Genomic DNA, 19,186 nt, shown 5'->3' on the forward strand with positions numbered 1-19,186 from the left:
TAGCCTGGGCTGCTGTAACAAATGATCACAGATTGGATGACTTAAGCAACAAATATTTGTGTCTTACAGTTCTGGAAGTGTAAGATCAAGGTTCTGACAGATCCAGTGTCTGGTGAGGGCCCACTTTCTGGTTTGCAGACAGCTGACTTCTCATTGTATCCACACATGGTAGAAATAAAGCTAGCTAGTTCTCTGACCTCTTCTTATAGGGGCACTAATCCCATTTATGAGGGCTCCATCCTCATGACCTAAACATCTCCCAAGCATCCCACCTCCTAACTCCATTAGGGTTTCGACATAGGAATTTAGTGGTGGCTTGGGGGACACAGATATTCAATCTATTGTACACAGATAAAGGAAAACCCAAAGCCTAAAAAGAAAATCTATTAATCTTAAAGTATTTATTTCTATTACAATTAACATAGACACATTTCAAGTTTTATAACTACATTTCTAGACTTTTCTATGGTAAACACACCTTTTGCTGCCTCTTTTACCTGGCATTAGCACTTGACAACCCCCATTCCATGTTACATCTGATTGGGGCAACTCTGTCTGCGTTGAGTACCTGGAATTCACCAGAAGTCCCTTCTCAGAAGCAAGCCCTGCCCTCCTTTCCCTGGACTGGGAGGTGAAGCTCACTGAAGAGGGTGAGCTGACTTCGCAATCTTCCCACTTCCTGCCCAGATGTTCCTGTGTCCGTGGAAACCTGATCCATCAGTACCTCCTCAGGGCCAGCAGTTCCTGAGACCTCCCCCAAACACCTCCCACAACACAAACACTCACACTTGCACACACACACACACACACACATTAATCCCCACCCTGTGCTGGCCACAAATGACTGTTTATGACAGTTTTGCCTCCAAAATGGGCCTGAGTGTCTTATCAACAATATTTTGTCTCAGTCTCTTGTGTTTCTTCACACAATGGAAGCACCTCTGGGCTTAGAGTCACCAAGACCCTAAGACTGGTAGAGTACACACCCCTTCCCCAGAGCCGTGACAACACTCCAGACTCATAAGCAAAGCAGCCTCATCATCATGGAACCAGGGTGGCCAGCATGAAAGACGATGCATAGTAGAGACACTCTCCTCAATGTCTTCCCCGGGTGGTTGGGCTTCAGGAATTTTGTTCTGTTCTGAGCACAGGGAGCCATGGCCTCAGATTTCAGGGTTGGGAGGAAAAGTTCCAGTTCTACTCTTTGCCCACTCAGTGGTCCTGAGGAAAGCTCTTAGTTGGTCACCTCTCAAGTTAGAAAGATAACCCTACGTACACCTGGAAGAAAGGGATGTCAGAGAAGCCCTACTTGCAGCTCTCTCCTGAGACCCCAACCCTGAAGGACTCCTTGGCACCAAGCAGGCCCCTGGGGCAGATTTACCCGTGCTCTGGTCCAGAACCTAGAGGTGGCTAGGTCCTCTTCACCGTCCCCTTCCTGCTTTCCTTCTCATTGCTGACATTTGATTCTATCTCGCAAATGGACTATAAGCTGCTCTGAATTTTCTTCATCTTTCTATTTCCCCTTCCACTCCTTCTTCCTCTCACCATCCCCAGCACTTAGCACAGGGCTTAGCACAGGTTGGACATGCAATAATAATCTGTCAAAATTATCAGTCAGTTTATTAGTGCATGAGATAATGAATGAGAAAGGCCTTTATAAACTGAGTTTTATTTCGGAGAGACGTAGAATGTATTTTCGTAAAATGTCTCCACTTGTCTCACACGGAGGACAAGGCAGGCCAAGAGATACAGTGTTCTGGTCGCCAGCCCTATTTGCAATGTCAGCCGCATCGTGATCTCTTGTGGCAAATACAACATAGTCTGACAGGTGCTTGTGTATAGAACCACACCTCCCTGGTGTCATTCAGGTGGGAATTTACATCTATAAGGTAAGAGTTTACAGACCTTGGCACCATCTTCCCAGCCCATGACTAAAGTCAACCTGAAACTCACAATAAAAGCCAAACTCCTTACCACGGCCCTAAACGCCCCCCATCCTCTGGCCTCTACCTGTGTCTCTGGCTCACCTTGGTCTTCCTTCCACTCTCTTCACTGGCCATACATAGAGCTGCTTTCTGCTCCTCATGCTGGGCTTCTATGATCTGCTTCTTCTGCCCTCTGTCTGGCTGGTTCCTTCTCATGCCTCAGACCTTATCACTTCACCTTGAACAGTCCCAATCACCGGGCTAATGTGGATCATGGCTCCCTAGTCATTGTCTCTGCAGCCTTTCGTCTCTGTGTTTCACAGTGCTCAGCACACGGGTGCCAACTCCTGCGGTTGCCTAGGTGTTTCGTGCAACCCTGGTGGGGTCCACTTACCCTTGTGCCATTCCATGACTGGACACACAGCAAAGTCTCAGAACACAATCATCAAATGAAAAAAGTTGTGATTGCAAATGGTTTTAAACTAACTGAATAGATGCCCAACCTGAGTCAACAAAGTACCTGTCAAACGTGGTTGTATTTGCCACAAGAGATCACAATGGGGCTGACACTGTGTGGGTCATGATATGAGATAGGAAAATTCAGAAAACTTACTAAGTTTGCAGCTTTTTCCTTTGAGACTGCCAAAGTCTAATAAAAACCAGTTTGTTAGCAGGCACTGTTGAGAAGCACATGGAGAAGCATTCTTTCAAACATTCCTGGTGGGAGTGTTAATTGGTGTAACCTGGTAGGGTGGGGGTGGGTAATTCTGAAATATATATCGAAATCACAAGTGTACACAGCCTCTGACCCCGCAATTCTGCTTCCAGGAATTTAACCAACAACTTGTAAACACTTCTGCAAAACTACAAGGGCAGGCTGTTACTGGTTGCGACACTGGCTGAAATAAAAAAAGATTACAAACAACCTAAATGTCCAGTGAGAGGCTGAAAATGCACCTCCTTTGATACAGCCATGGATCAAGGTACAGAAGGTGCACACTATGAGTATGAAAGAGGTGGAAGAAAAAACTAGAAACTATTAACCAGACTCACCTATTGGTGAGGAAGAGGGAAAGAAGCGTCTGCAGAAAGGGAAGAGAAGGACACTTCACTAAAGAACCTTTTAAACTGTGTTACCCCTTCAAAAGCAAATAAACCATGTGTCATCTGCTCAAAAACATTAAAGAGTTTCAAAATCATATGGAAAAGTTGAACCAAAAAAAGTAAAATTCCATTTTATATTATAGTCCTTTCCCCCGTTTTATAACTGGAAACACTAAGCAAAGAAAAGGGAGATAAGTTGCCCAGGAGAAATGAAGCTGCCCTTGGCTCCCAAGCTAGCACTCACCATACTCCATCCCAGCCTCCTTGGAGACATTCTCTGGAGTTCCTTGCTGCAGATATGGAGGGTCAATAGACAGGAAATATAAAGAAATATCTCTCAATATTCTAAACGTCCATCATGTCTGGTTTGGTGTGATAAACTGGATGGGTCCTGTCAGGGAGGATCTGGTCTGAAAAATCAAATCCATTTCACATTGGCCCATGTGGGTTCAGAGAAGCTGAGGCTGAGCCCTGCCTGATCCCCAAGTTGAGGGGCTGCTGTGGCTGAGTTTTCAGGTTCAACACCTCCAAATGCAGTAGAACTGGACTCTCAGCACCTTGGGATGGAAGAACCAAGTAAACTAGCACTCAATTGTCCAGGCCAGCGTGGCTCAGGGGCTCAGAAGGCAGATAGACTTGGTGCAGGCTGACGGATCTCTCCTCACTAGCTCGCGGCTTTGGGAAACTTACTGAACTTCTCAGGGTCTCAGCTTGTCTGGATCTAGAGTTGGAATAATGTTTCAAGGTTGTGAGAAAGATTCAAGATAATATACTTAAAGAACCCAGAAGAGTGCATGTTCCTTTAGTAGGTGACTCAATAAATGGTAGTCATATGTGCAAATAAACAGCACAAACATTACCAGTGGCCTCAAACCATGTAACATTGTCTCTAAAGTTCGGTCCGATCTACCCTCACTGACCCATGGGCTCCAGAGTGAGCCTGCCTGCATCGTAATTCCAACTCTGCACTAACTACTGGTATAACCCTAGCAAATCACTTCTCTGTGTCTCTGTTTCTTAATCTGTAAAATAAAATAATAGTACTGATTATTTCATATGAGAAGTACTTAAAACCAGGTCTCCTACCTACTAAGTGCTGTATTACATATTAGTTTTTATTATTATTATTCAGTGCCGAGTTCAAACCATGACTAAATGTCAGTTTGGTCCTGATTTTTGCAGCCCAGCACTGAGCTGGGAGTCAGAGTGAAAATCGATGCCTCCTTAAAGTTTTTGATATTCACGCCAAGTCCATGACACTTGTACCTATAAAGACAGTGTTCTCCATTTTTCTGGTCCTATCCTTGGCTTGCATTCATTTGTTTAATATCCTTTCAGAGCTTTAAAGATTTACTCAGTAGAAACTGAGACTCACCCAAACTAAACTAAATAGATAACCAGTTGCCCCTAGAAAAGCTCCATTTAGGTTGTTTTTTTTAATCTTCTGGGATTCCTTTTTGAAATATTCCTTTATCCACAGAACTGGGTAAATATGTTTCTACCTCCCTTACATTGACTCATTTGAGAAACATTGATTGATCCCCCCTGTGGGTGTCAGACCCCAAAGCAGGCCCTGGAGAGAGGTATACACATGAAACCGGCCCCTGTCTTTGAGGAGCTCTCAGTCCACTGGGGAGTTGAGCAAAGCCCATGGATGATGAGAATTCTACAGGAGGGGGATGGCTGGTTTTCCTGTAAGCGAATGGAATGGATAAGCAACAAAATAGAAACCTTTTTAATCTAAAATGTATCCATGCACTGCTGGAACCCACCAAACACTGCTACTGAATCTAAGAACCAAGAAACATAGAAATATGTTATACACACCACATACACACACACACACATACACACACACACACATACACACACACACATACACACACACATACACACACATACACACACACACATACACACACACACACACACATACACACACACACTTCCCAAGTTTAGAATTAGAAGACGTCAAAATTTCGGCATGCAGCTCTCCAGAAACTACATATTTTAGAAGGCAAAACTTATCACTAAACTTTACAGTAACAACAATAATAATAATGCCATTTTGCATTCTTACTTTTCTACTATTCAAAAAGCTTGCCTCTATCTTGCCTCTTTATAATCCCGGTACAATCTTGTGAGGTGCCTAGCACAGGCCTTCTCTCTACATTTTATAGCTAAAAAGGAGACAAAATCACAAAGACTGAGGTTTGCCCCAGGTTACTCAATCAGTAAAAATTCAGAACAAAAGCATCCAGTTCTCTCGCTCTCTCAGCAGACTTTCTGAGAGACATCAAATGAGGTCAAAGTCCTCAGAAATTAGGTTGGCAGAAGTTACTGTAAGAGGTGACTGCCTTGGCAATGAGTAACCAAAAAAGACGAGAGGCTGAACCCAAAGGGGCAGAATTGGAAGCCAGCAGATTTTGCAAAGGGTTTCCTTAAGGCAAATTAAGACAACAAAATATACCTTTGCCTATTATCAGAGTAGTACATTTTTCAAAAAATTATCAAACCTGATGCCGATGAGAGTGTTAGAAAATGTTCACACAGTGCTGGTGGGCATGTAAATTAATAAAACTTTCCTAGGATTAATTTAGCGGCAGGGATCTAGAGTTTCTAAAATGCCCATGCTCTTTGACCCCTACAATTCTACCTCTAGGAATTTATCTCAAGGAAAACTCATGAGGAGATGCAAAGGTTTAGCTGCAAGGGTGTTAGTGTTAGTACTGTTAATAAGAGAAAAACAATCAACCACCTGCCAACAGGATTTAATAAACTATCTATGCAATGAAATGGAAAAGCTTTTGTAAAAGAAAATTCATTCTCATGACAAGATGCTCGTAATACATTGCTGTGAGGTAAAAGCAGATAACCGAATAGCATGTAGAGTACAAGTATATTTCTTCAAACTGTAAATGGACTCAGACACAAATGTACCTACCAAAATGTGAACAGTGTTTATCTCACAGTGGTGTGTTTTTACTTCTTGTCTTTTACTATTATCTCTATGTATTTTTTAAAATTTTATTCTTGACAATGAGCTTGTGCTGTTTGTGTAAATGTTTCAAGGACGTGTTTTAGAAGTATACCTTCACTATTCTTTGAGCACTCATGTCAAGTTCTCCTCCTAAGTAAACTAACAGTCTTGTGCCCAATTGGGTTTATCAGTTCAATGATTAACAACAGCATGTAGCATTAGTAAAGGTCATAAGAATCTTTTTAAACTCATCACTACCACTAGGCAGATCAAATTCATCTCAAGCAGTTTTCTTGGTTCTTTCTGGACAACTTGGTCTTCTTCCTTTTCCTAATGGATCAACACATTTACAGTAAACACCAATCTCCTGCATCGAATGCACACACACAGACACACTCACACACAGACACACACACACAGAAACACACACAGACGTCACTGTTCTCCAGCTGTCTCACAGGTGAATGCCGTGACTCACCAAACCAGTTGGTCCTTAGCTGTATTTTTTGAAGCATCCTTCCCCACCATCTACTCCTCACACTCTCACCAACACAACAAAAAATTCACATTTTACATAAGCAATAAGGAGTTATAAATTGAATTGAATAAGCTTCATTTGGTTCTCCTTTTTGTTTTGTTATTTTCTTTCCTTAATCCTTCAGGTTCAGTCCCATTTTCTCATTCTTATGCACAACAACACTATCAGTAGGAATTATGGGGATCAAAGATAAATGGAGATCAAGGATAAATTAGGGAGATCAAGGATAAAAATGCAAGACAATGTTTATAATCCCCTCTGAGAGTGCACGGTCTTCCCTAGAGCTGTAGGTGCCACATTGGCAAAGCTTCTGAGGGGGGGGAAAAAAACATGATCAGGCTTTTAAGATTACCTTTGAAGTCCTTATTGAAGGAAGCGTATACAAGTTTTGCCAATACAATGCATTATACCTTTAAATGAAACCAATAGAGGCTGCTGTTAATAATATAACACCTTCAGGCCGGGCGCGATGGCTCACGCCTGTAATCCCAGCACTTGGCAGGCCGAGGCAGGTGGATCACGAGGTCAAGAGACTGAGACCATCCTGGCTAGCACGGTGAAACCCCGTCTCTACTAAAAATACAAAAAGTTAGCTTGGCATGGTGGCACACGCCTGTAGTCCCACCTACTCAGGAGGCTGAGGCAGGAGAATCGCCTGAACCCGGGAGGCGGAGGTTGCAGTGAGCCAAGATCGTGCCATTATACTCCAGCCTGGGTGACAGAGCGAGACTCCATCTCAAAAATAAATAAATAAATAAATAATAGCACCTTCAGTCAAACATTGGGTGAGATTATGCCTCTCTAACATTGTAGAAGCTTAATGGAAAGTGATAAAACACGTCTCAATTCTTACAGTAATAACAGTCTTATAAAACGACTTCACTTACAACGCCTTTCACTTCACATCTCTCACCACATACCAAAAGTCAGGTAACTATTTGTGGTTTATAAGTAATATACAGTTATAAAGCATATTTCCCATATATTTCATAGTTAGTCTTCCACAGGTAATCACAGTTAATCTCTTAATGTGGCTCATAAACACATCTTAAACACGTCTACGCTCTGTATAACACATACAGATAACACATACGCTCTGTATAACATACACATATAACTTCAAGAAATCCTTAAAATGTTGTTTCAACAAACAACATAACATAACACAACATAACATTACCTTTTATCAGATTCCGTTTGTCTTTCCTAAATACCTCATTAACGTGTAAGTAAACCCCAAAACAGGAGGGAAAAACATGCAGAAACAAAAAACCTGCAGTGCAATTAATCATCTTACCGTGTCCGTTCTTCATCCTTGGGGCATTTGGGAATGGCTGGCCTCCCAGGAGGTGGAGAATGTCGGGGTAATCTGACAAGGTCTCTTTTCCCAAATGAAGCCTGCTGAGCTGATGTTGGTTATTAAAAACGAAAGTGCGTTTTGAAGTCAGCCCTGGCTAGAGTTGTTAATTCAGGTCTGTGCTGCAGCAGAGTGACAGCTCACATCTTGCCAGACGCCCCAGCTGGTGCGGAGGCTCAAAGGAAGGAGAAAGTGGGGTTTTGGAGATGGCTGTGTCACAGCCTCTGAGGCCTTTAATCCCTCGGCCATGACACATCTGGGGAATGATGAACAGGAAGCTCAGAGCCAGGCAGACAGCCAGAATCACTCAGCAAACGTGCCAGATCCTTAAGAAACACCAACATCCACTACTGCACAAACACCCACTACTGCACGGTAACCTCTAACGCTTCCCGAAGCTGGTGCTTTCCTCTCATGACTTTGTGTTGAACCTGGACAAGGTCTGCTGGCTGAATCCAGCTTATTATCATGTTCCCATCATCAGAGTCATGACCGGTCAGTCCCAGGCCTGTGGTGGCATAAGCTTTCCCTTTCTGCCTACCTCCCAATCCTGAGAGCAGTCTCCCTAGAGGCAGCCCAGGCCATGCTGCAGGACTCTTGATTCAGGTCTGCTCGTGTCCTAGATCCCGGGCACTTCTCATGGGGCCCACCACCCCTGCCATGTGCGCTGGGAACTCTGGAAGTCTCCCCTCACCACACCCTGGAGGGTGGGTGACCACTGATCACCCCCTCAGCTCATGGAGATGAAAGCCGGAGCCTCCGGCTTCCACAAACGCCACCAGATCCACCTAGGAGAGCTGGTGCTGCCAAGCCTCGTCTTTTTTTTTTTCTGAGACTGAGTCTTGCTCTGTCTCCCAGGATGGAGTGCAATGTCACAATCTTGGCTCACTGCAACCTCTGCCTCCCAGGTTCAAGCGATTCTCCTGCCTCAGCCTCCCGAGTAGCTGGGAATACAGACGCCCGCCACCATGTCTGGCTAATTTTTGTATTTTTAGTAGAGATGGGGTTTCACCATGTTGGTCAGGCTGGTCTCAAACTCCTGACCTCAGATGATGCACTTCCCTTGGCCTCCCAAAGTGCTGGGGTTACAGGCATGAGCCACTGTGCCTGGCCTGACTCTTCTTTTATTTCTCTCATACCGCCTCTTGTGCCCTGCACTCAGATGAACATTCTCAACAAGATACCGAGTCCAGCCTATCACAATGCTACTCAAAAATCTGCAGCGTAGGGAGGAAAAGTCAAGCCTCCAATTCCAGCATTCAAGGGCCACAGACATCTGGTCTCACACACTTTCCTGTCATTGTTCCATTACCCTTTCCAAGAACCCTTTGTGCTCACCTGGATGGGCCGCCTGCTGACCCTGAGAGGCACTGCTCAAACCTCTGCTTCAGTGCTCTGCAGCCTCAATTCTGCCACTGCCGCTCCTTACCCTAGTCAATGTGACACCACCCAGCACGACACAGCCCACCTCCTCTTTGCTCCTTCCCCTTCTTTCCAGTTTTCACCACCATTTGCTCAAGCAGACCCCTACTCAAGCATCCTGGGGTGATTTTCCTGACTCTGAACCTGTGCCTTCTCTCTGTGATGATAACGGAGATAGCAAAAGTGAGCACTTATAGGTGCCAGGCATTCTTCAAGGAAATTTAAATTATGTATTCATTTACTTATTTATTTTTAATTTTATTTCAGGTTCAGGGGTACTTGTGCAGGTTTGTTATATAGGGAAATTGTGTATTCAGGGGGCTTGGTCTACAGATTGTTTTGTAACCCAGGCAATAAGGATGGTACCCTAGAGGTAGTTTCAATCCTCACCCTCCTCCCACACTCCACCCTCAATTAGGTCCTGGTGTCTGTTGTTCCTTTCTGTGTGTCCATATGAACTCAGTGTTTACCTCTCACTTATAAGTGACACCATTCGGTATTTGATTTTCTGTTTCTGTGTTAGTTCTCAGAATAATGACCTCCAGTTGTATCCATGTTGCTGCATAATACATGATCTTGTTCTTTTTCATGGCTGCATAACATTCCATAGTGTATATGTACCACATTTTCTTTATCCAGTCTACCACTGATGAACATTTAGGTTGATTCCATGTCTTTGCTATTGAGAATAGTGATGTAATGAACATCATGTTCTTATGGTAGAATGATTTATATTCCTGTGGGAATATACCCAAAAGTGGGATGGCTAAGTCGAATCATAGTTGTGTTTTAAGTTCTTTGAGAAATCACCAAACTGCTTTTCAAAGTGGCTGAACTAATTTACATTCTAACAAACAGGATATAAGCATTCCCTTTTCTCTGCAACCTTGTTGGCATCTCTTATTTTTTGACTTTTTAGTGATAGCCATTTTGACTGGTGTGAGATGGTATCTCGTTATGGTTTTGACTTGCATGGAAATTTAAATTATTTAGGCCCATTTTACAGGTGAGGAAAGTGATTGAGATTATGTAAGTACTTTCCCCAAGCTCCCTTAGTCAGGCAGGGGTGGAGCCCAGGTAGAGCCCAGGCTTGCATTGCTCTTCAAGTGTTACCAGGGATCCACCGCAATTTACTTGACAACAGGTCTTATCTCCTCGGGAACAGTGCAAGTCCCTAGCAGCCATTGTCTCATACTTCCTGGCACCCTTTCCAGAGAGCACCCCAAAGACCTTCCAATTCCAGGGTATTACCAAGCAGCTGGATTAATTGGCAAATTATTAGTTAAAAGATTTTTCCGGCCCTCTTTTCCACTCCAGACAATTTCTTCTCTCTTCCTCCTTCCCAGTCCTCAAAAAGGAGAAAAATTGGAGGAATCTGCACTGTTTAGTTACCATGTGTGAACACACACGCCACACACATGCACCCACACATGCACTTTTGCCTGGGTTTTCTCAGCTGTATTATTCCCCTACAGAGTTCAGGGAAAACAAATAGTCATAGTTGGCAACAAAATTTTAATATCAGAAGTTAATGGATAATCTCCCAAACTCTAGGGTCCTTTATGAAAGCTAGAGTCTAGAATTCCCTGAGCCAAGCCCAGAGCTTTTAACATTTAAAGTATCAGAAGGCGTCATTCTAATACAATTTTATCAGTAACGTGGTCTTTGTCGAACTCTAGAATGTCTGTGTTTATACATAAAAGGTCAGAAATAACTCAGTATTTTCCCATAACATTCTTATGGAAAAGTTTACTCATTCAGAATTGATTTGTATTTATAAATGTCTCCAATGTGGCTGTAATCCATGTGTTTCTTATACCTCCCAATTGAAAAAGGAGAATAGGAAGAAGCACGTTCAGTATGTGTGTGCATGTGTGTGCATGAGCATGTGTGTATGTGTGTGCATGTATGTGCAAGTATGTGCATCCTTAGCATCTAACCTTGGCTCCCCCTCAACATGCTACAGGTCATTAAGAGAGCACAGGAGACTTCTGCTTTCCTAAGTCCAGCAATTCTGTAATTAGAGAGACACCAACCTGGACACCAGCAGACCTGGGTTAAAGAGTTAGCTTTAACTTCATCTATTTATCTTTGGGAAAATCACTTCACCTCACTGGATCTCAGTTTCTACATCTGACAAACAACTAAATAAAATAGAACAAAATTAAAACAGTATAGTCTAAATTCTTGGGACCCAAAATGTGGTCCATGAGCCAAGAGCATCACCAAGGAGCACAATGGAAATGCAGAACATTAGGACCCACTCCAGAACTACTGAATTCAAATCTATATTTGACTAAGCTTCCTGGGTGACCTGTGTGCACATTAACACGGGGAGCACTAATTGACCTGATCTTCAAAATGCTTTCCAGTGTGACACATTCTGTTAGTTTAACCTGTCTCTTTACACTAGAAAAGTAACCATGCCATCCCCGATGGCCACTGGCAACCTTTGTGGTCAGGCCCTAAGGATCTGGCTTGAGTGCCTGGCTGCTTATCATACTCCTGTTGCAGGCAATGATACATGAACAATTCATATCATCCCTATGACTCTTCCAGACTGCACAGTGTCTTCAGCTTTCTATCAAACCTCTGGGGAGAATGCCATCCCTTAATTCTTCATACCTCCAGACAGACAGCTTCCACATCCATTATCGAGTTTAAGGGATTTTGCAAGCACAGATGAGAGAATGGGAAATATTCTAGACGAATGATTACAGGGATAGTCTTTCAGCACTTAATGAAGCCACGATCGCCAAGGGAAAGCATGAACTGACTAAAAACAAGCCAGGTCTGGTGAAGCTCACGCAATCTTTTGTTTGATGGGGTTGTTAGATGGTGAGATTACCACAGTTAAATGCTGTAAACTTAGTGAATCAGAATTTCATGTAAGCATCTGCAAACATCTGTCTTGTAAGCAAAATGAAGAATATGGTTAGTAGAGTTGGATACATGTATAAACACCCATACTCAATGGTAAATGAGTCAATCTGAAAAGTGTGCTCTACTGGAAAGCCTCAGGCTCAGTTCCAGGTATTCGGTTCCATCCTAGCTCTCAGGTGTGGAGTTGACCTCTCCTCCCAGAAAAGAGGCAGCCAGGTTGGACATGGACATGGTCATGGCACTCTTCAGTTGTGGAGAGTACAGAGCAGAGGAATGCAGGAAAGGAGGGAGGGTAGGGAAGAAGGAATACATTTTCCAAAGAAACAAATACAAATTTAGAAAGCAGAACTGGAAACTGAAGCCAAAAAAAAATTATCAAGTGAGCATTGGCCAAAAGAACCAGATGATGTGCAGATGGTGTGTGGTAATATTCCTGGAGGCCATGAATGCAGGAAAGGAGAATGCCTCGAGGCCAAGCCAGGGGCTGGGGAGGGAGCTAGGAGGTGCAGAACAGGTTTCTACAGCAGAAGGGCAGAGCAGGCAGCTTACCACATCCTGGGAATCCTGGAGTTAAAATGGACTGCGAATTCACTGAGAGAGCAAACCAGGATCCCAAAAGATGCCATTAAGTTAGAACCATAGGCTAAATCTAACATCGTGAGATTTATCACAGACAAATCTAAAATACCATTCCTATTTCCCTAACCTCATATTGTTAAGTACAGGACAAGGCATATGAAAAAGCAAAGCACTGGTGGAAAACAAAACCAAACAAATGCCAGAGTCTTGACTGACCAAGACGTCCACAGTGAATCATGTGTGGTAGGAGGCTGTGTGCTTAGCTGCCCCAGTGGGAGTGTACCTTCTGATACGAAGGAGGGTCACACTGGAGAAAGCCCTCAGACACGCTCCTGTCATGGCATGCAGAGAAAACAATAACAAAGGCTGTTCATGGCCAAAGAAGACCAGCTAGGCTCTCCCACAGGCCCTTAGGCTAAGAAGATTGATATCCGTACACCTGGAAGCCACCAGGCCATGCCAGGAATCACGGTACCCTAACCCAGAGACAGAACGAAGGCAATGGGGTAGACGTCCAGGAGGCCAATGTGAAAAAGGTCTTCGTAACAATACATTGAGCACTCAACAATGCAGAGACAGTGTTTGCCCCATCCCTGGAAGAACTCAAACAAAAGCCACTTGGACGAGTACGAACATCCAGTGGAAACTGCTTCTACCATCTCTTCTAGGCCCTCTAATTTGGGGTTCAGTGTTGGGGTTCTTTGTTTTGCCCTCATGACAAATCAATGTTATAAACAGGGCACTTTCTCACTATTCACATTTTGAAATAGGAAACCAAGCCTAGCATGGGAAAGCCAAGACTAGGATTTGGATCTACAGACTGTGTTTAACTCCTTTTTCTTCTGTTTTACTCTATCACAATGCCTTAATGTACATTTCTGTGAAGTTTGGGTGCAGTGCCATTTTCAGTTATTTTAGTGAATAAGGAAGTTATTGTGTTTCATAAGGTAAGATGATGTCTTATCGGTATTCATTATATGTCAGGTTCTAAATATGAGTCACAACCCAGTAAATGTGTCTGACTTACTGTGCAGTTAAAGGTCAGGTGAAACTGTATTGTCTTCAACGACTCTCTGACACAAGTCAACAAGCATCACTAAATCTGCAGGAAGAGCCCAAAGGTTCTGATTAGCACAAATTTTAAAAATATTTTTGTTATAAAAAATATAGCCACAACACAGAAGATATGGTACATAAAGAATATATGGAGAATTAATTCATGATCTTGCCACTTAACCCCCTTTAGCACTAAGCAATATTCCCATCTACTCTTTTTTTCTATGCACATGTATCTTTGTAATCTCTTTTGACTTAACAAATAGTTTTTATGCTATTACCTGGCTCTCAAAATCATACTTTTCAGTGCAGTGTATACTATGCAGTTCAGTAGGGATTTGATGAAAACTTATTCCAGAATTCTTGACTGTCGAATATGACCCAGCTTCTCAACAGTAAAAAACAAGCATTTTTTGGTGGGTTTACCATGTAGATAGGTCATATTATCTTCAAATAATAATGGCTCTGTTCATTTTATTACAGTGTTTTTTACTTTTGTTATTTTCTTATCTTGCTGCATTGGTCAGCAACTCCAGCAAAACATTAAATAAAATAATTGATAATAGTAATTCTTATATTGCTCCTGATATAAAGAGAACCAGTGTTTTATAGAGTATGAGATTTACTTCTAGGTTTTCAGTAGACATCATTTATCGGATTAAGAATAACATCCTCTCTTCCTGGTTTCCCAAGACAGTATCAAGAATAGATATTGGATACTACGAAAAAACTATTTTTGCATCTATTAATATCAGTTTTTCCCTTACTCTATATATGATATACAATATTAATAAATGGCCTGAGATTAAACCATCCTTATATTTCTAGGATAATCATAACATGGTCATGGATTCTCATCTTTCTAAAATCATCACGGGTTATACACTGATAATTGTATTTTATTTTAAGATTTGTACCTCTAGGTTGAAATACAATATTATTTTCTTATACTGGGATTTTCTAGTTTTGGTGTTAATGGTATTCCAGCTTCATATAATATATTAGAATGTGTTTCTTTTAAATGTTTATCCTCCAAAAATTTTGTATAAGATTGACATTACCTGTTGCTTGAATATTTGGTAGAACTCACTCAAATATCATTTAGGTAAAATACTTTCTTTGTAGAATCTATTCTATTTTCTTTATACAAACTATTCTTTGTAGGATAGTTATAATATGAATCAAATATTTAATATTATATGAGACTATTCAGATTTTTTATTTTTTCTTTAGTCAATTTTGATACATTATGTTTTCCTTGGAATTTGTTCTTTGATCTAAAATTTCAAATGTTTTGGCTTAAAGTCACTCTTGGTATTCTCTTATCTTTAAATGTTGCCATGTCCATAGTTATATATCCCTGTTCATTCCCAATATTTTATAGTCTTTTTTCTTTCACCAATATTTCTAGATGAGGGACTTGTACAAGCAGATATCGAAACTTATTACAAAGCTTTAGCAATTAAGGAATTGTTGCAAGGATATACAAATAGACCAGGAACAGAATAAAGAAACCAGAAAGAGGCCCACACTTACATGGCAGAGACAATAAATGGTCATTAAATATGTATACATGCTCCCCAAATTTGACAGCCTCCCTTGCTTATGGTTGGGGCCAGCCACAAGCACCAGGGCAGTTAAGAGCTCATGTGACTTTCCATCATCCCTATCTTTCTCTTATATGTGAAGCTATGGAAGGAAATAATTCCCAGCTTATAGGGTTGCAGGAAGGAAACAGCCCGGATCCCCGATAAAGTCACCATTCTAAGAGAACCACCAAAAAGAGCCAATGACCAACTTCAGACTTAACAAGCGTGAGAAATAAACTTGTGTTGTGCAAAGTCACTGAGATTTCAAGCTTTGCTACTCCATTGTAATGCTTCCTCTCGTGACAAATACGTATGGAAAGTTAGCACATGACAGAGGTGGCAATGCACATTGTTCAATAACAATTTTGGGGACAACTGGCAAAGCATATGCTGAGGAAACAGAATTAGTTCCTTATTTCATCCCTTGCAGAAAAGAAAAAGAAAAAGATCCACTTCAGATGAATCATACTAAGGCAAAACTTCCCATCTTTAAGAATAGAATACAAAAGAATATATTTATCTAAAATAAGGGAATATCAGGATGGTAAAAATTGAAAGCTGTTAAAAGACTCAAAGGTTTTAAAAATATATAAAGATTAATAAATTTGCCTACATTATTATTAAAAACTTCTACTCACCAAAAGACATCATTTAAAAAAATAAAAGAAAAGCCAGAAGAGGAAAATCTTTATAACACAAATAACTTACAGAGAATTAGTAACACAAAAATGTAGAATGCCTAGAATCAGTTAAGAAGAGAAAAAATAACTATTAAATAGACAAAAAAGACAAAAACAGGCATTTCACAGAAGAGAAAACCTAAAAGGCCAATTAACTAAATGAAAAGATACTTAACTTAAAAACCCAAGGAAATTAGAAACACAAATGAGAAACTATTTTACATTTCCTAGGTAGGCAAAAAACTTTCAAGTCTAACAAACCAGATGTTGGCAACAAATAGAAACTGTTTGATGTGATAGAAACCGTTGCAACCACTTTGGAAAACAATATGAACATGTGCCTGTCTCAAGATTCAGCTTATACTTTGTCTAAAGAATACCATGAGTACACACCCTGTAAGGCCAGTACAAGAACACTCAGAGAAACATTTTTCATAAAAGCAAAAATCCAGTGAAAGTGCCCAAATCCATTGACTGGAAAATGAATGCGTCAATTACAGTACATATTACACCACTGAATAGGACACAGTGTGAAAACTAAGTTGTGCTACACATATCAACATGAATGTAGCTTAAAAATAAAACACAAAATGAAAAAAGGAAGAATAGTGCATTATTTTTATAAAAATTTTTAAATGAAACAAAATAATATATTATTTACATGCAAACATAAATGCTAACACTATAAAAACACTAACGTTCAGGGGAGTAGCTATCTCCGGGGGGAAGCAGGGATGTAGAATGAGAAGTATATAGAAAACTTCAAAGATGCCGATTATGTTCTATTTCTCAAATTACTTAGCAAGCTCATGGGTGCATGTTGTTTTCAACCTAAGGCCTTATACGGGTCTTATACGTTACATTTATTCTTCGTAAGTTTCCAGTACCCTTTAACATAAAGATTTTTAATTAATCAATGTTCTCTCATCTTCTTGTATTTAAAGAAAAAGAAAACATTTTATAGTGAAACTTCATCAGAGGAAACAGAATTTATAAGTAAGTGGAGGTTTTTTCCTAACAGATAAATTGGCTTCCTTTCCTGCATTCTGTATCATCACTGCAATCTCTTTTTGCCATAACACAAGTTGAGTGTTCTGTTTTATCCTTTTCCCATCACTATCACATACACACACGGCATCATCATGATTTGCTGGGCAAGGATTGTATGTGTGTGACTCAGGGGAAAGACTGGTTTATGATGTGGCAATGAGAAAGGACACTGTGTGAGTGGTAAAATTTCACTCAATCCTGAGTAAACCTCTATAGACAAGATGCACTTCCTCTGGCTGAAAAAAAAAAAAAAAATCATAGTCATGGAACTAAAGAGTGGAAAAGCATCTTCCTTTGGACACGGCTCCAGCCCCATCCTTTCTTCTCTTGCTGCCCTCCTACCACCCCTGTTTTGCCAGTAAATTCCAAACCTATTCAGCAAGAGTTCACTGCTAGAAGAATTAGTGTCATAAACGTGATTCCCTTTGCCCTGTTTATATGAGGTGTGCAAAATAGAATTTTCAATGTTATGTTTAGAACAGGCCAAAGTGTTATTTAGCTCATTAATGAGGAAATGAATAGGGAAACATCCCAAAAAGAGTTAGTTTAAAGAGCACATAAGAAACATAGATTATATAGTCAGGAAATGAATATCAAAATAAGAGTTTCAAGAGCTTCTGCTTCTTGGGAGGATTTCATTGATAAGTACATGGATACATTGAAGAAGCTGTATTTTTTTAAGAATCAAAGAGCTAAGAAACTACTAGGAGTGGGAAAAATTTTTCTCAGAGAAGAAACAATGACACTGATTAAGATAAGAACTGATCATTGCCAGCCTCCAGCCCCCCTGCCAACATTACCAATTTTGGCTGCAAGCTGAAGACTTGGCTTAACCCAGACAGAGGACCTCTGCTGGAAAAAGAGAAACCAGGAAAGCTTTTAATGGTTATGTGGGACTACTCTGACAATCAAAAACTCGAGGGATCTCAAACAAATGATGAGTTTGTGAAATAGGGATTTCCTGAGCTCTGGGGTAGTGTAAGTAGCTGGAGAAGGACATGGAAGCTTTGAAAACGGCAGAGTAAAATCTCATGAAGCTTTAAGCTATTACAAATCAAAAACCTTCTATTCGGCCATTAAAAAGTAATGATTTTATGTCATTTGCAGCAACATGAGTGGAACTGGAAGTCATTACATTTAGTGGAATAAGGCAGACACAGAAAGACAAATTTTGCATGTTCTTCTTCATATATAGGAGCTTAAAAAGTTAATCCCATGAAGGTAGAGAGTAGAATAATAGATACTAGAGGCTGGGAAGGCTGTGTGGGTAAAAGGCGGGGATAAAGAGAGCTTGGCCAATGGGTACAAACCTACAGTTAGATAGCATAAATTCTATTCGATAGCAAAGTAGGGTGACTATAGTTAGCAACAGTGTATTGTCTATTTCAAAGTAGTTACAAGAGAGAAATTGAAATATTCCAAACACATAAAAATGGTAAATACTCAAGGTGATACTCCACATACTCTGACTTGATTATTATACCTTCTATGAATGCAACAAACTATCACATGTACCCATAAATATGCAAAATAGTATGTTTAATTTTCAAAAAGAGAAAAAAGGATACATTATTCATGAAACTGCCTTGTTAATTTCCACTTTATCAAGATAATAAAATCCACTTCCACTTTATTGAGATTACAAAATCAGCTTTCAGAAGATAATGGCCACTAAAGTGAATGTATTTTAGAAATTAGCAATGCTTGTCAAGTTCATACACTCATAGGCTATCCAAGATGCTGTTAAAGATTGATAATTAAAAAACAAAAAAATCTACTGGAAGAAGAAGCCCTGTCTCAAGCACATAACCTGTTTTCCATCAAAACTTTTGCCAGATTTTTCATCTCTATGACACTGATCACTTGAGATCTGGACTATGAATCTCTGGAGGGCATATCTGGTTCTCCCACAAATTTCTTGGAACTAAGGCAAGAGAGATTCACAAGGCTCTCTATGAAAAGCCCAGAAAAGCCTCAACTGAGAAACACAAGTAAACCAAGATCTAATCTGTTTTTGTAAAAT

At 40.7% G+C, this 19,186-nt stretch overlaps 1 protein-coding gene across 2 annotated transcripts in view; it reads right to left on the reverse strand.

Annotated features, from left to right (window-relative positions):
* Positions 1 to 19,186, reverse strand: part of IL1R1 (interleukin 1 receptor type 1) — a 147,075-nt gene that overhangs the window by 68,157 nt on the left and 59,732 nt on the right. Inside the window, exon 3 of one of the 2 annotated variants that reach the window (XM_023211338.1) lies at positions 13,816 to 13,890. The gene's annotated coding sequence lies outside the window, so the exon portion shown is untranslated. Of the gene's footprint in view, positions 1 to 7,844; positions 8,599 to 13,815; positions 13,891 to 19,186 lie in introns of those variants that run through there. The other variant, XM_023211339.2, reaches the window with a different exon arrangement.

Source organism: Piliocolobus tephrosceles, chromosome 15 (assembly GCF_002776525.5).
Source record: "Piliocolobus tephrosceles isolate RC106 chromosome 15, ASM277652v3, whole genome shotgun sequence".
In the NCBI taxonomy this organism is placed as follows: domain Eukaryota; kingdom Metazoa; phylum Chordata; class Mammalia; order Primates; family Cercopithecidae; genus Piliocolobus; species Piliocolobus tephrosceles.